The sequence below is a fragment of the Elgaria multicarinata genome, chromosome 6 (assembly GCF_023053635.1).
Source record: "Elgaria multicarinata webbii isolate HBS135686 ecotype San Diego chromosome 6, rElgMul1.1.pri, whole genome shotgun sequence".
NCBI classification, from domain to species: Eukaryota; Metazoa; Chordata; class Lepidosauria; order Squamata; family Anguidae; genus Elgaria; species Elgaria multicarinata.
The window spans coordinates 10577167-10595340 of record NC_086176.1 but is presented as its reverse complement, the minus strand read 5'-3'; the positions used below and the strand labels follow the sequence as shown (position 1 = coordinate 10595340).

Sequence of the window (18174 nt, the reverse complement as noted above, 5' to 3'; positions counted from 1 at the left end):
ACAGTTAATACATGCTGCAAAGGCTGGCACCAGTCTGTCCACCCATTTAAAAAATAAAATAAAAACGCCATCACATATGAATTGCATTCTAAGACCTATGTCACTAATATTGAAGGGGAAATAATCTATAGTGAAGGTAACCAGCATGTTGGGCCCCTGCTATCTCTAATAACTGAATTATATTGGCTTGTACCACTTCAAAATGCAAATAGAGGCTTCCATGTTCAAATGCTTCCTCATATATAAAGAAAACTTCCCTACACATAGAAAACTAGCACACCAATGAAACACCTTTTCCCAGATATATTAGACTTTCATAAGCAGAGAATAAGTGGAATTATTGAATATTAATCCTCTACCATTGTGCAATCTAGGAAATAATGTACCATATGGTGTTTTTGATTTGTACCCCACCTTTCTACCAAGAAAAATGGCATTTAAGGTGGCTTACAACTATAAATAAAACTTGATTAAAACAACAATATAACAAATTTATTAAAACACAGTTAAAAACACATTTAATAGCTGAATAAAGACAGCATACATCCCAACCAACCTGCTCACATGCCTGAATAAAAAGGTATTTGCCTGTCAGCAGAAGGGCAGCAGAAAGGAAGCGAACTTAGTTCCAGACCCTGGGAGTGGCTACCAAGAAGGCCCTCTTTCGCGTTGCCACCAAGGGTGCCTATTAAGGTGGCAGTCTTGAAAGAAGGGCCTCTCCCGAAGATCTTAACACCTTGGCAGGCTCACATGGGAGAAAGTGGTCTTTCAGGTTGCCTGGATCCAAGCCATATAGGGCTTCATAAATTATAACAAGTGTTTTGAAACAGTTTCTGAAGGCAGACCCATGAGAAGCTCCATCTGACCAGTGTTTTACTGCACGCTCGTTACTGGTCACTCACGGACTGCTCACATGACGCCGTCTGCCTCTCGCACGCGTCTTCCGCTCCTTCTGGCCTTTGAGTTGGCAACCCGCCCCCACCCCACCCCACCCCAGAAAAAGTCCGGTTGCTGCTCTGTCCTGCCGGACTGAATGGGCCTAATTACTTCCTGTTTTCAGGAAGTGATGTCAGAGTGACGACAGAGAAGCGACGGGAGCCACGCGCTTCGACCTAGATGTGATGGAGCTAGTAGAATGTGTTACAGTAGCCCAAATAAGATGTAAGTAAGGCATGTGTGATGGTGGCTACATCAAACATCTCCAGGAATCGGTGCAGTTGGCGCACTAGCCTCAGTTATGCAAATGCACTCCCGGCCACTGCCAAACCTTCAGCATTCAGGAGAAAACCCAACTGCAAGCCTGAGTCTTCAGGACTGTAACCCCGTCCAGCACAGGTTGAATAGCTTTCCCCTGATCTGCCTTTTGACTCTGCCTTTTATTTTATTTTATTTATTTATTTATTACATTTATATCCCACTTTCTTCCCTCATGCAAGGAACCCAAGGCTGCTTATATAGTCCTCCTCTTCTCCATATTATCCTCACAACAACCTCATGAGGTAGGTTAGGTGAAGCGTCAGTGACTGGCCCCAAATCACCCAGTGAGCTCCATGTCCGAATGGGGACTAGAATCTTGATCTTCCGAGTTCCACTCTAACAACTACACCACTTTTCTCTTTTCTCATTAAGCTTCAGTTTGTTTGCCCGCCTATAATTTGGGGCTCAGCTATATTCCTTATGATACTCTGGTGGCTCCAGCGTTTGTGTGGATGCAGGGCTGAATTATAGATCTGTTTTGCAAGCCATATCTTGACCCTGAAATATGTGTAAGTAATGAATAGCATGAAGCTGAGCGTGTGGAGAGTGTATTTTCCTCATCAGTGAGTAGTTGCAGACCACCCACAACCACCTCTGGTTCCTGACAAGGCTTCTAGGTGAAGGGGACACAACTTCAACACAGGCATACCTTTCGGCAGCGTACTTTCTAGAAATTAAGCACTAGATTAATTGGACTCTTATCTTAGAAAACAACCTTGCAGAGAGTACCAAGCAACCAGTTTTCAGATTCACCCTAGGTTTTGATACCACAGAGTATTCTTGTGCTGCTCTCATTGATTTCAATGAAGTTGGAGAAGTTCCTGGTGGATTTGCTCCATGTTAATTAGCGTGTGCGTGTCTGCTATTTGTATTTTCCACATCAGATACCACAATGACTTGAGCTGGCCCTTTTGAAATGGTATGCACTGAGTCTATCAAATTTGGCCACAGATTCCAACAGAATTTACGGAGAAGTTTCATATTTATGATTTGAAGAGGGGCTATCAGCATATTTCTTTTAATCACCCTGTTTCACTCCCCCCTGTTTAAATAGCTAGACCTTCTGCCATGCTGTGCTACTTTTGCCTCTGTATGTAAATGTCAAAACAACCAATTGTGAAAGACACAAATTAATCCAAGTTGAAGCTTGACATGGTTCTCCCAGAAGGGCAGAAGCTAGCAAGCTTCAGTTCAGAGGCTTATCAAAGAAATACAGTACTGGGAGTTGACAGCCCTAATTTCAATAAACTTCCACCAGATTTGGAAACCAATTGCTCTTGGAATCCTTGGGTTGCAAGCAGCCTTGTCCAGCTGGAGTCAGTTGAACAAAATCAGCTAAAATCCAAGTACTTGGGCTAAAATGGTTTGCAGAACCAACTTTTTCCATGGTTTATACAGATTTATCAGGCCTGGTGTATTTTCCTTCTTAAATTTTGCTTGTGGCACTGTAACCATTGTGTTAATATGCTAGGAGTGCTGTATTTGGAATACTCTGCTTCTTTTGCAAAGGAATGATTATCCTTTTTGGCTTTCTGGTTCTACTCATTGATTCGTAGGACTAGATGGAAGCCCCATGAGGCTATCTAGACCAGTAGTTTTCAAATCCTTAACATTGATTTGTGGAAGGATCCCTGCATGTCTCACTAAGCTTCAGTTTGGCAGAGGATTCTGGGATGTGCACACAATTCACACAGGGCAGTGCCCAGACCTCCTGGGCCTCACAGTTGCCCCATATTAATAAAGAGAGTATAACCTAGAATTGACCAAATGCCTCCTGTGGATGCACATTGCAGGGGAAGACTGTTAGTGATGGGCAATCAATTTATCAGAGGAACTTATGCGCTATTACTGCAAAGCTTTCAAGGAACCCTGGAATTCCCTGGAACAGAGTCAGAAAACTACTGATCTAGCCTAACGCCAAAAGAACTGCACAACAGCGTCCCTGTCTTCTTGAAAAGCTTTCAAGAAGAAAAGACATTCAAAAGCAGGAGTGGGCCTGCCCTCCATTTGGATGAGTGTGACATTAATCAAGTTCATAGCCAGAGTGAGTGCCACACTAGTGAAAACTACTATAACCACTATAGCCTTGAGGGAGAGGGTGGGTCTACCGTAGGATGGCTTTAGTCTACTCAGCTACACTGGAGAACCAGGGAGGACTGTGGCCGTGAGTCAATGCCATGTCAGGTTGGTGGTCAAGTAGAAGCTAGCTACAACCCTTTGAGAGCCAAGCCCTTCTACATGAATAGAAATGCCTCCCTACTGCAGAAGGAGGAGGAGAACAGCAATGTCAACACAAAGAGGAGGAGAGCAATGTCCTCTCCCCTTTGGGTTCATTAAATACAGAACCAGAGTGCCAGAAGCAGGCTCTAGCAAAGTATAGCATCAGACTAGGAGCTTGGTTTAAACCCCCACTCCGCCATGAAGCTCCCTGGATGACTTGGACCAGTCACTATCTCCCAGGCTTAGCCACCTGACAAGGTTGTTGTGAGAATGAAATATGTGCACGAATGGGGAAGGGGGGAATCATGTACACCGTCTTGAAGAAAGGTAGGATATAAATGAAATGAAATGGCTTTCTGTACTGTTTCTCTAGCTTTCTTGTGTCACTGTTGGACTTCCTTATAGCAGACCCTCCTGCAATACCTGCTTGATAAGTCTAGTGTATATTTTCTGACTGGTCCTGTTCGGACAATGAAACAACCCACCAGCTTTACATATTCAAGCTGCAACTGTTGCTTGTTGTGTTGTCTGAACCCGGTGAGGGTGGGTTGGGCAAGGATTAAATGACCCTCACAGAACCCATGGCCTGTTTTAGGACTGTGCAAGGATTGTTTAATCCTTGCACACTCACCTCCGCCAGCTTCAGGCATCCCAGTAAGACACACTTGTAGCTTCTAGTTTCTGGATGGTGCCTGTGGGTGCCACGAGCTGCAACGATCATGTGAACTCAGTCACTACCAGTACAATGAGTTGTACAAAACTGTGGAGCATATTCCCTGCATGTCATGTGCATTTTGGCCTTGAAACACATGTAATAAAACCCAGATGGCTGTCTTTGTTAGAGAAAACTTGCTTTAGGAGGAGGCAACTTGGAACAAAGATGTCATGGTGTTTGTATGTTTAACTCTTTCCACATCCATGTTTTTTCTGCTTCAACCCCCATCCCCCTGCCAACTGCTTTCCCTCTTGCTGATGCTTTTATCTTTTGTGCACTGTTTAGTGAGCAGAATATCAGCTTTTTTGTTTCTTTCTTTCTTTCTTTCTGAACAGGATCAAGCAAGCAGAAATTTTTGAAATCTGAGAAAAGTTAAACTGTGTAGGAAGTATGTTTGTAAGACATACTAGAAAATGTACAAATTTGTCATATCTAAATGAAAGAGCTTGCATTTCTAGATCACATGGGAAAGTACCTGTTATGTAGTTTGGACGACATGCTAATCAACCGGGGGGGGGAGGGGGGAGTAATAGGAACAGAATGGGAAACAACCGTTGCTTAGCGTCTCCTCCGAACTCAGCCGTGGTTTTGATATCAGCTTCAGCTGATACGCCAGCTGCGCTCCTTCCTAGAGTCGGAAGACCTAAAGATGGTAGTGCACGCGCTGGTAACTTCGAGGCTCGACTTCTGCAATGCGCTCTACATAGGGCTACCTTTGTGCCTAGCCCGGAAACTTCAACTAGTTCAAAATATGGCAGCCAGGTTGGTCACCGGTACACCTAGGGGTGACCACTTTACACCAATTTTAAAATCTCTTCACTGGCTGCCAATTAGTTTCCAGGCGTTGGTTATCACCTTTAAAGCCCTACATGGTTTGGGTCCGGGCTACCTGTGGGATCGCCTTCTCCCGTACAATCTGCCCCGCACACTCAGGTCCTCTGGGAAGAATTTACTCCAGCCAACAAAAACAAGGCTGACAACTATTACCCAGAGGACCTTTTCTTCTGCCGCTCCCAGTTTGTGGAAGACTGATCTCTTCCGGCAGGCCTACCCAGTTGAATTTTAAGATGCCTTTTTTAATGGTGTGCTGCTTTTAATGATGCACTGGGTTTAAACGTTTGAATTAGTTGTATGTATTTTATGGTGTTTTTATTTGTGTTGTACCCCGGAGAGGCGGGTAACTATTATTATTATTATTTATTATTATTATTATTATTATTATTATTATTATTATTATTATTATCATTATATATTATTTTCTTGGGTGAGGCATAGCAGGCCCTAGAGTAGTGGAGCTAAGGGCTCACAGTGACACAGCATCCACCATGCGCCTTTATCAAACGCCGCCCACCTCAGAATTCCCTGTTCCCTCTGAATTGCTGGATTAATCAATTATAGCTTTGGCGTTACAGTCAGTCGGAGCGAATTTAATCCGCAATGATAAATGTAATTGGTGGAGTTGCAAATTAACCTTTTGCAGCTATTTTGTTTCTGGTGTGTTTCACCAATATGGAATAGGGGAGGTGGAGGTAAACAATGCTTTTCTTCTAAACAGGAGTGGTTGGTTTTGTTGTTAAATTGTAAATTCTCTTACCTTTTCTCCAATACTTCAAAATTGGAACCCATATTGCAGTTTTGGTAACATGCCAGCCCTTAACATTTACCAATTTCTTGTTTTGAAGACAGATGACAAATTGTCTAACGATTATTTCGTTAACTGACAGCCTTCATAATACAGAAACTGCTTCTGGGCATAGGTAGAATGGCTTTCTCTCCTTACTGAGCTAGTGTATTATTAAGTCCCCACACTTAATAATATTTAGCCCTTATAAAACATGCATCAAGTGTTCAAAGAGCTTCCTATCAATCATCCCAGGAGTTTCATAAGTACCAGCAGCGGTTCTGGAAGGCAGGCCGATATATTATCCCCTAGACTGGGGATGCGGTGAGACTGAGAAAATAGTGCATTTAAGATTAATGAATAGGGCAGGTGGCATGCTAGGCAGGCTTGAGCCCAGGCGCCTCTCGGTTTAGAAATTAATCACTGCTGAGTTTCGGCTGCCTGAATGAACCTTTCTCTAACGAGAGGGGTGGACTGGATAGTCTTTGAGGATCCCTTCCAAGCTTGCTGCTGGCAGGGAGCGTGGAAGGCAGGGCCAGGCCTCCGCGTGGAGCTCCGCCTTCAGGACGCGGGGCTGCTCGGCTTGGGGCCGGCGGAGCCGGTGCAAAGCAGGGGAAATACAAGCGCTGTTCTCGCCGGAGTCTCCTCGGAGGGGGGGTCAGATACGGCGTCTGCAGCGCCCCCCGACAGCCTGCGCAGGAGAACGGAGACCCCTCCTTTGCGCCCCCCCCTTCAGATCTGAGCGGGGGCCCTTTGCAAGGGAAGCGAGCGAAGTCCCGGGAAGAAGCGCAAAAAGGGAAAACCCGCCGGAGCGTTTGCAGAAAGGAATCTCTCAAGGAGGCGCTTTTGCAGGGGAAAAAAGGGTTGGAGCTGCAAGGCATCTCCCGGGCAAAAGGTCTTGGAGAGGCGGAGGGAAAAGGTCCTAGCAAGGAAAGGCCGGGCGAGAAAGGGGAGCCCCGGAACCTCCAGCGTGGGCTAGGAGAACTCTCCGCCGAGGCTTGCTTTTGGAGCCCAGACAACAGGCTGGGCGACCGGCTGGCTGGCATGTTCCCTTCGAGAGGAGGCTCTGTTGAAAGGCTGCTGCTAGCAAGATCCCAGGGAGTGGAGATGGATCCCTTCTAGGGGATCCCGCAAAACATTACGAGAGAGAGAGAGAGAGAGAGAGAGAGAGAGAGAGAGAGAGAGAGAGAGAGAGAGAGAGAGAGATCTAAAAGCAAGAAGCGAACATCGAATGGAAGAGCTTTTGGAGAGCTTAAACACCATCACAGTTCAGCACACCCTCCGCTTTTCCTCTTCGGTGAGATCCTCCAGCACTAATATAGCATCCTGAGAGCATCATCCAGGTGGGTACTCTTATGGGCAGAGTTGAATTGCCAACTGCTGGATTTCCCGACCTTCCCCACAACTTGGGGGCAAGGGTCTGGGTGCACGTTGGAGAAACTGGAACTGTGTCACTGGGGCTTGGGAGGCGACCTGCCCCCCCTTTCCCCCCCTCCCGCAGATCCCCCATTCTTGTGTCAAATGGCTTGTAGAAAGGGGGAGGGGAGGCATAATTGAAAAATCAGGTCATGATTTCAAACTGCTGCACAGCTGGCTCGTGGCTGTTCCACGCAAAGCACAGAGACAGCCCTTTTCTCTGGGTTGGTTTATTGTTGCTGGATACATTTCTATAACTATAACGCCCCCCTCGCCCGCACGCCACCCAAGGGTTTATGAAGAGCATCTGTTGAGCCATGCCTTGAGGGAGATGAAATCTGGGGTGGGGGTGGGGATTGCATCCTTTTGGATATGATTTAAAATGTGCATCATTTTATGTGCAAGGCAGAAGGTTGGGTTCTCCCATACAAGTGCCCTGAAAAGGAACTGGGGTGCATTGGCCGTTTAGAGGTGCCCATAAGGAGAAGAGAATAAGGCTGCCCTTTATATATTAGGGTTGCGGGAAGTTGGGAGGGTTTGCGTCAAGTCTGCCTTCCCCTTGGCTCTTTGTAGATTTGTTTAATCTGAAATGTAGGGCGCTAATTTAAAAAATTAACATGCAGTTATCTGGAAACTCCTTGAGAAAAGAGAAATTTGCACATACTTATGATTCCTCTACACACAAGTCAACCTATCCTGTGAAGTACAGACTCTCCTCTTGCTTTCCACCGATCCTTCTTTGCAGAAGAATCTTTTTTCTGATGGAAAGAAAAGGCAAATAGATATAGGAAACTGGGTTACTTACAACTGAAGCTTCGTCACCTGGAATTCCCCATTTCCATTTGCCCTGGCAGATCTGCCCACCCTGAAGGGGAAAAAAAACCCTTTTCATACAAACTTGTATTGAAACTTGTCAAAAGCTCTCTTAAATCTCAACAACATACTTCCCCCTGCTAAACCAGTCCGGGATGATTCCCTGCCCTCTATTACGTAGGTCTTTGGACACACAAGGATTAATTTCCCTGTTCTTTCCATGCTTACTCGCTTGTATTTTAAAAAGAAGGTGGAATCCACATAGGCAAGGACTTCTTAATCCAAGATAGAGTCGGTTCAATTTGCTACCATGCTTTTGACCAGCCAGCTAGGGCTGTCTGTGGGGGCCATTGGACTCCTTCAGGCAACTTGGTTGTGAACGAGAGACCCCCACCAGGTGGGAATTGAAGAAATAAAGCTGTTATATCCTTTGTCTGGTCACAGTCCTCAATATTAGAGTTGCACACTGCGAACACTTATTCCAGAGTGGAAATTCCCCTCGCTGTGAGAGGTCTGCTATGCCCCTGGTTTAAATAGTTTCCTTTCTCTATTGCTGAAGCTACAGGATTTATTTATTTATTTATTAATTACATTTCTATATCGCCCAATAGCCGGAGCTCTCTGGGCGGTTCACAAAAAAGGATCTGCCCCTGCCAGCTGCTTGCTTAGGTGGAAAAAGCCATGGGAGCCATACACAATCTCTTCAGAGGAAGAGTAGGGACTTAAGGCTAGGGGGACCCATGAAAGTATTATTTCAGAGTGTTGAAGAGGGTTGCCTGCTATAGTGTGTTCTCACATCCTACTTTCAGCTCTAGTAAACAGGGTTTTGTCTTGTTTCAAAACCCTGCAAAGCCTGTTCGAACCAGAGGTAAACAGTGGGATAAAATAAATCCTATGTACAGCGTGGGAAGTGTTGCCTGTCTCAAAGCATTTTCAACTCTCTCTCAATTTGCATAATTTATACAGTCTAGAAACAGTTTAAGCACCTAATCTGTTGTGTGTGAACTAGGCCTGCCTGTGTCAGATTGCAGCCTTAAGTGCAACAGCGCAGAACACACAATTACATGCCCTGCTCTGTTCCCCGTCTCTTCCCCAGCCAGACAGCCAATTGCAGTTCATCTTTTGGAGTCTTAACTCTACAGCTCCATCTGCAAAATCCTCCTGTCTTTGGGCCTTAATAGAAAGAATTGGAAAATTTACAAGAGTTGGGAGGCATGTCAAGATTAATCTAATTCAGCTCTCTGTGATTGCTGACTTAAAACCGTCCCGAGGTAGATGTTCATCCTGCCTCTTATGAAAATCATCCACCAAAGCCAACACAACTGGGCCACTTTTGTTCAACAGCTTCTTGTTGTTACAGCTTGGTAGCATCTCTTCCCGTTGCCCAGTTCTAATCTGTTTGGCTGTAATTTGAACAAGTTGCTTCTTGTTCTTCTGTCTGTGGGCCTCCAAGGCAATTGTTCTCCTTTTTGGCAGGTTTTTAGATATTTGAAAACTGCTGTCGTATACCTTCTTAATTCTTTTTCTCCCTCTCACAGTTTATTTTGTTGGTGATATCCTGTTTATAATGTCTCCTTATTGGTAGATTCATATGCGAAATGAACTGAACTGAAATTCTCACTCATCTGCAGTAGCCAAATTCAGTAGGTACAGCTATTCCCAGCATGGAGAAGACCATGATGTATCTGCCTGCCAGTATCAGAGGCAGTAAGACTGTGTACACCAGTGGCTGGGGAACATGGGTGGGAGGGTGCTGTTGCACCTTGTCCTGCTTGTGGGTCCCTGGACGACAGCTGATGGGCCACTGTGGGAACAGGGTGCTGTACCAGATGGACCCTTGGTCTGATCCAGCATGGCTCTTCTTATGTTCTCATGTTCTCCTAGAGTCATCAAAGATGGGGAACCTGTCAGAAAAAAGGAGGTAGCAACATTAAGGTCATGGCTAGACAGAGTGATATCCCGACGATCGTCCCTGTGTGCCCACATGATGCACAGGGGATCCCAGGAGCAGGGAGGGATGATCCCTCCTGTTCTCTGGGATATCACCCTACCCTTTAGGCACATTTTTTCCGTGGTCTCAGGATGATCCCGAGACCGCAGAAAGTGTGGCCCACCGTCGTGGTTTGTCCCGGCTCCTCGCAGTTGCTAGCGAGGAGCCGGGAACCGCGCATGGAGCGCAGAGCTCATCGGGAGTGGGGTGGGGGAAGCGGGGAAATTATTATTTTTTTAAAAAAAACTTACCTTTGAGCGCACGAGCACTTGTGCGCTCCTTATGTGTGTGTGTGTGTGTGTGTTTTAAAAAAACAAAATGGTGGGTGCAACGTCCTGTTCATCCGAGGCCGTCGCGCGCCATGTGTAAACAGGGCGATCTTGCGATAAAAATATCGCAAGATCCTCACCCCTCCGTCGCGCTAGACCCGTAGGTCTAGGTGAGGCCTAAGTCTTTGTATCATAGAGATTCAAACGCAGACTTTTAGGAGCTAATCACTCAAAGCCATGGCCTGGGTGGACAAATCTGCCAGTATCAGTTCCACATTTTTAAAAATCTCAAGTTCTCTTTGTCCTGGATATTGAGAACTTTGTGGATTTGGGGTAATTCTTATAAGAAACAAACTGCAATGAAATTCTCATCAACCCTTAGGCAGATCTCACCAGGCAGCCTTGGTGCCGTGGGTCATTTTAGACCCTGGACTTAATGGTTTTGTCGGGTGGGTGAACTGGTCATGTGTATTACTGTGAAGTACCCAACTAACATTTCTCTTGTCTTCTCCAACCACCATTCCATGCTTTACAATTGTTTATACATTTCTTACACGTTAGAACAGGGATAGGAACAATTCTGTTTGCCAACCATGATTAAAAAAGACTGAGCATGTGCAGTTTTGCATTTTAAACTCATTTAAATCACAGCGCCATTGTGAATGCAGGAATAAAATGGAGTTTCCTGGTGGGCTTGTCACCCGCTACTCTCTGGGTGCTTATTTGGGTGGCAGTGGTGTGTGTGTGTGTGTGTGTGTGCGCGCGCGCGTCCTTGAGCTATGTGGCCCTGGGCTTTGGTAGCTGCACCAGTGCCAGTAAATTTTTGTAGGCAGACTTCATTGAACTGAATGGAACCTTTCTCCCACTAATTAACATGGTGCACAATCCATTGGGTAAATTGAATGAGGTCTGTACAGAAAAAATGTCCAGGAGCTGTGCAAGAGAGTTACTGGGGCCGTGTGCTCCTGTTCATTTCCTAATCGGGCTTGTGCAAGAGAACTTTCCTTTTGGATTGTGCCACATGGATAAAATCTCTTTGTCTTTCTTGCACTCTGCTGTCTTTTTAATGGCACCCAAAATACTCTGCCTAAGTTGGCTGGTGAGACTGCCTCTGTCATACGCAGTACTCCAGCTGAGTCCAAATTTGCTGCCAAGTTGGAGCGATGTTGTAACTCCTTATGTCTTTCATGCTGGGCTCCAGTTATCATGCATCATTGGAGGATGAACTATTTCTTTGCGATGGAATCCTATTTCTAACTCAAATATAGATGGTGAGCCTGTGCAATACCTTGGTCATTGGTAGAGCCAAGCCATTTTTTTCGTGTGAGTTTTCCTTCCAATATTTTTGCTGTTGCTTATTTTCATTGTACCATTCAGATATGTCTAGGTTAAGACAATAAAAGGAGCCTTGCCAGATCAAACCAAAAGTTTGTATAGTCCTCACTGATTCTCACAGTGGCCAGCCAGTGCTTCTGGGAAGCCCCCAAAAGTTGTGTATTTGGAGGGGGCCCCTGTTCTTGAGAAATCTGGAGCAGAGGCTAGAAATATATTTTGCTGCATGACCTACGTTCCTTCACATATGATCTGAGTAGCTTTTGTCTAGGGTGTTAGATTGAAGAACGTTCAGAGGGTAGCCATGTTAGTCTATTGCAGCAAAACATCAGGGCCTTGTGGCATCTTGAAGGGTGTGATCCTATCCAGATATTCGGCAGCCTCTGAACTTGAAGGCTGCTAAGTATCCAAGGCAGGGCAGGAGGAGAGCAGCTGCCATGTGTTTCTGCTAAATGGGCAATTTCGCCCGTCTAGTAGCAGCGCCTTGGAGGGAGAGGGAAGGAGGGTGGGGTGACCATAGGAAATGGCATAAGGCAGCTGCCTTGATGGCCTCTCCTCACTGGGAATGCCCCCTTTTCCCTGTCTCGGCACTCTGTTTTCTGAACGCGGAGAGGTACAATAGCTGGCATGGTTCTCTCTGCGACAGCTATGAGTGGGAGGTGGCTGGGAGCACCGTTTCCTGGCCCCGAGCTTGGGACCTTGTCTCCAAGCTCGGAGCCAGGAAACTGAACTATCCTGTGCTGCCCAGCAGACACTGTCTGATAGGCATAGGATTGCTCTCTAACATATTTATTCTGGCATAAACTTTTTGGAATATAGTGCCTCTAATGAAGTGAACAAAATGATATGCCAGAATAAATTTGTTAGCCTTTAAGGTGCCACAATCCTCTTTGTTGATATTGAAGAATGGAATCTCTCACATGCAACTTTAAAAACAATTTCCCCCCATATAAATGAAATTGTAGAGAAAGCTTTAATCACAGATTGATAAATATTTGAGCAGGCTGCTGGGTGCCAGGTAGAATTGCCTTGTGAGTAAGATCTGGTCCACTGGTCAAGCATTCCTGTTTATTCTGCCCAATTGTTCAGTCCAGTGCTCCAATTTCTCAAGATCGTTTGCAATTTTGATCCTACTGTGTCCTTACAGTATTTACAGTGCCTTCTGTAATCAGATCGTATTTCTCACACGAAAATCAGAGTTACTGAACTAGGATTGAAACCAGGACTGATTTCTGAACAGCACTGTGGGTTACCTGATCCTCATTTTATGGTCTCACAGGTAAATTCCTACAAACACTTGTAGTGGCTCCACAGGATACATGTATGTTTGAGAACACTTACAGTATGGACCACTTGGACAGGTTTCTAGCACTGCCAGTCACTTACTGACATGGAAGCCCTTAGTGGCATAGGAGTGGACCCTACAGAGAGTGACTCTCACAAGTTATGATCTGGGCAATGTAAGCTCTGTGCAAAAACAAATAAATAAATATGAAATTCTGCACTGAAGCAATTTCTGTGCCAAGCAAATTTTGTGAACCTATAAATCATGCAAATGTACATAGTTTTTCATTGTTGCATAATTTATTCTGCAATTGTTACTATTTTGCATAATTTATTTAGCTTATACCAATCCTAAGGCAGAGGGTGGGTAGGAAGCCATACTGAAGCCCTGCCGTCTGCTTATGGGAAATCTTAGTTCACGTTACATCAAGAATATTTTTAAAACTTAAAAGGGCTAAAACTTGCTCCCGCTGTAAAAGAAGCTGAAATCTGCTTCTTTTACTGCTTCTGTCCCTGTAAAAGAAGCTGAAATCTGCGTACTGTTTATGAAAGCCATATGGAATTGCTGCCGTGCAGTAACGTTTCCACTGGCTCCCACGTGGAGAGTGTAATGTGAGAATTGGGTTGGAGATTCATTATTTACTAATCCCCTTAATTACTGAGATCCATTATTGACTAATCATTGGGTGCTATTTTCCAACCAACAATCAAAGGAGGAAATTAGGTGGCTTTGGTGCGATTTGTTCCTCTGAAATCCTATGTTGACTCCTAGTAATTATTTTGTATTATAGATTATGTACGCTTGTTGTACCATTTATTATAATAACCTCATAGAGAAAAGCTAAACCATCAGGTCTACCATTTCCTACATATTCTTCACTGGCTTCTAATACATTTCTAGCCCAATTTAATGTGCTAGTTTAGACAGTTACAACCCTGACAGCTTAGGACCACGGGATTCGAAGGATTGCCTTTCCGCACCTGTACCAATTCAGATGTTGAGGTCTTCATCAGAGGCCATTTTCTGGGTGCCCCTAACAGATGAGGTGTGGTAGATGGCTATGAAGGGGCCTTTTCATTGGTGGCTACTGGTTGTGGAATACCTGGCACCTTCTTTGTCATTTCAGGGCCAAGCAAAGATCTATTTATTTATTTTCAGGCCTTTTCAAGCTGTTTTTGCTTTATTCCTCAGTATTGGGTTTTATACCGCATCATATTTTATGGTTTTGTTCTTGTTCTTGAATTTGTAATTTAATTTTTTAATTTATTTATATTTTAAGTGAAGTTCCCCCGAGCACTTTTGCCTATAAATGTTGTAAATAAATGTGTATTGGTTTTCCTAGTAATGCAGCCTTGTACAGAAGACTTACTAGCCTTTTTAAAAACAAAAGCCAAACAAACAAAACTAGTTCTCCTGCTTTTACATACTTATATCTGCCAATTGTGGCCTAAACAGCTGAGAGGGAGAAAAAAAGAGGAAGAATCAGTGCAGAAAAGTTTCTGTGCCTGTTCTCCTAGAGAGGCTACTAACAACAGAAGAGCAGGCAAATGGCTATTTACAAATTTCCAATACTATCATCATGACATTTATTTTGTGAAAAGAAGAGAATCGAATGGTTTTGTTATTGTTTTGAATCCTCTAAAACTTTTAAAACTTTGCATCTAGACCTTCCTTATCAATGGCCCCATTCAGAAGACACCTTAAACCACAGCTTTAACCATGGTGGTTAAGCCAGAAAGCCGGGCTGTGTTCAGAAGACACCTTAAACCACAGAAAGCCTTATTCACCATGGTTTAAGGTGTCTTCTGAACACAGCCTGGCTTTCTAGCTTAACCACCATGGTTAAAGGTGTGGTTTAAGGTGTCTTCTGAACAGGGCCAATGTGTGGACTGATGGGTCCCTAAGGGCTGTTTCAGAGATGCATGTACATTCCTTAATCATTTACTACTTGGGGACTTGCAGCTGAATGCCATTGCAGGAAATTGGATTTGAAATTATGTGAGCAGACATGGAAATTCTGGTGTGGAAAGGCACATTCTATCCATGTGCCTTTCACACATGCATGTGCACGCAGGTGTGAATTGGTGCTCCATCTTTTACTGTTTCTAGGCTGGCTTGCTCGTTTAAAGGGGCAGCGGGGCTGTGCCAACAGCTCTGCCACCGAGGTTGTGCCCTCAGCCTATGTAGATCCGCGTCCATGGGAGCTGGATCCTGACTGCAACGGTTTCCAGGCTTCCAGCTCTTATTGAGGTCTGTGCACATAGGGTTCCCCTTCTCAGATATCCATGTTCAGTGTGTGTGTGGTGGGGGAGCACTGCTGCCCTTTAAACTGTGTGGTGCCCCTTCGTGGGATTGATGTGTGGAGGGGGCTTATGGTTTGCCACAAATTAGATGTGGAAACTTCTAAACACCTCCTCACATGCACAAAGGAGAGGGGAAGGGGAGGTCAGAGCAGGCGAGCCCAAGATTTGCTGCAGCTTGTTCATGTCTGAACTCAGCGATTGATATGTGAAGTAAAAAAGAAAGAAAGAAAAAAGTATGTGCTAGTGAGTTTTATGTATTTATTTGCAAGTCTGAATTATTAGGAAAATGTATAAATAGGTAAATTTTATATCTTGGATCCAGAAGAGAACACATAATAAAGTTTCTTCTAATGCAATCATATAAAATTGGTATGTGGGCCACGGGTAGCTAGTTGGACATCCTCCCCCCATTTAGAAATAAAAGGTGAGTATTAGGGGTGTGTAAAAAACAAAACCTACTGTTTCTGCTTTGATAAAAAAAAGGTGACTTTGCATATTTGGGACACTTATTAGTAAAAGTGTAGCTGCCATTTTTACAAGGATAGTCTGTTCCAAATGGGTTGTTTTGCACATTCATTTTGGTCTAATCCAGTGGTTCCCAAACTTTTTCAGCTCACCGCCCCCTTGGTTCCACAAACTCATGCCCAGTGCCCCCTACCCTACACTATAAAAATTATTATTCAGAATAGCGGTTTTCAACAACCCACTAAGGAAGATAATAACAAAATTCAAAACAGTAACAATTAATTGAATATTTATTCAAAATCCGAAGCACCTTCCACAGGCTTGCCGAGGGAGGGAGGGAAAAGAGAGTGAACGCCTCTGTTTTGCAGCCGGTGTGGCGGGGCACACCAAGCTGGCTATGTCTCTTAATTAGGGTTTTGGTGCTTTTGAAACATTTCAATTTACCGTTAAAAGGACTCTTCTTAAACGGTGTTAATACATATATGGATTCTTCCCCTATATGGCTTGGGACCAAACTACCTTCTCTCATAAAAATGTCCCTGGGTCTTAAGACCTTCTGGAGAGGCACTTCTCGGAAAAGACCACCTCGAGCGCCCCCCTGCACCCCTTGCCTCTTAGCCCCCCCCATGCAATCCCACCGCCCCCAAGGGGGCACTACCGTCCACTTTGGGAACCACTGGTCTAAGCATTAGTGTGCATTGATTCCCATTGAAAGGCACCAAAGACTGATGTCTCTTGTTGGTGTGGTTTTGTTGGTGTGGCATATAGACACATTCCTTAATTATCTGGCTTGCTATTGAGCTGGATGCCAGGCTGTTGCTCACTGTTTTTCTATATTATCTGTCATATGCTTTACTGCTTTTGCATATAGTACCAGGCTATTACTGTTGACTATTGTTCCTTGCTGTGCACTGGTGTCTTGCTTGACAGACCAGCTACCAAGCTGTTGCTATGGTAGACCAAGTTATTGTGCCACCTTCCTTATTCTGTGAAATAGGTATAATAGGTATTCGGCCGTTGATTTGGTAGATCAGGCTATTTCACACCTCTCCTTTCCTGTCAAACAGGCATAATTGTGAAATATGCTGCCCAGCTAATAATATCTTTCTTTCTCTTTTTGTGTGGACTTGCAATAACTGCTTGGAAACCTTTTGTTATTCTTGAAACATGCCTCTGCCACTATGTATATGTGATTTTCAATCTGGAAAACAAAACAACATACATTTGTTGTATCCCTCATCCAAACAGGGATCAGATTTGAGCCCAATAGCACCAGGAAAGTCTGGGGCAAGACTCATTTCTAACAATCTAGATTTTATTCGAATGAATTTGTCCAGGGACGTTTCTCTTGGTTTCCTCCGAGAAAGGTAATCTCATCTGGACAAATCTTGAATTGGACTACTCTTAGCAGTACATGCGCACTTTGAGGTGAGATTTGTTCCTTTAGAGCAGTGGTTCCCAATTAGCTAAGTAATGCAGACCCCTTGTTCTTCAAATGCCAAGCCATGGACCCCCTCCTTTTGAAAAAAATTGTTATCTCTATGGTAGTTACCTGTGCGAAGAATTTTTTTGGAGAAAATAAGGGGTAGCCCCTAATAAGCAAAGGATTTTAGGTATCCTAAAAAACAGACCATAAAATTTGTGATATTACCACGGAAAAATGACAATGATTTAGTTAGGAATATAAAGATGAATTTAATTTTACTAACGTGTAGTTTACAATTGAACAAATTATGACATGTCTAGCAGCTACTAAACCTAAATGTGAAGGGAGAAATCATGCCTCTTTTTGTCCCGAACAATCCCTTCCACATCCGGTTCAATGTTTCCAACTTTTAATCTCAAATCTGGATAAACATCGAGCCGATTTCTATGCTTGTTCTTCATATAACAAAACGTTGAAAATGTTTGTTCACAAAGATATGTGGAACGAAAGGGAACTAGATGTTTCAAAGCTTTTTCACCTAACTTCTTATAATCAGGAAAAACCTTCACCCCGAATTGGTCCAGTCTATATTCTTTGAAAAATGATTTCAATGAACCATCACAAGTCACGTCAACAAGTGCATCTTGCTCTTCTGCAAATGGAGTTGTTAGTTGTACATCACCACATTCAAAAGGGTTCCTTCTCCATGAGTTTTCAGAATTAGGTGCAAGGAAGTAATCTCTGAAGCTAGTTGCTAAATCACGCAGGTGCACAGTGATGTTATATTTTACTTCTGGTAGGAATTCGTCATCAGTGGACTCCAGAAATGAATGGTGAATGTGTGAATGGTGCCACAAACACCCTGGGTGGGTTACGCGGACCCCTGGGGTCCACGGACCCCCAATTGGGAACCACTGCTTTAGAGCCACTGCATAGACCAGGGAATTAAATCACAGCCCAGATGGGTGGTAGCAAACTTTGTTTTTATCTCGGGGCACAATCCTATGTATGTTTAGATTAAAGAAAGTCCTAATACTCCCACCATGTTGGGAGTTGTAGGAC

At 44.2% G+C, this 18174-nt stretch overlaps 1 protein-coding gene across 1 annotated transcript in view; it reads left to right on the top strand.

Moving 5' to 3' along the window:
* The first annotated feature begins 7129 nt into the window (after positions 1 to 7129).
* The window catches only part of LOC134400591 (ephrin type-B receptor 5), a 174813-nt gene continuing 163768 nt past the window's right edge, over positions 7130 to 18174 (top strand). The window contains exon 1 of the mRNA XM_063129015.1: positions 7130 to 7156. The gene's annotated coding sequence lies outside the window, so the exon portion shown is untranslated. The remainder of the gene's footprint in view (positions 7157 to 18174) is intronic.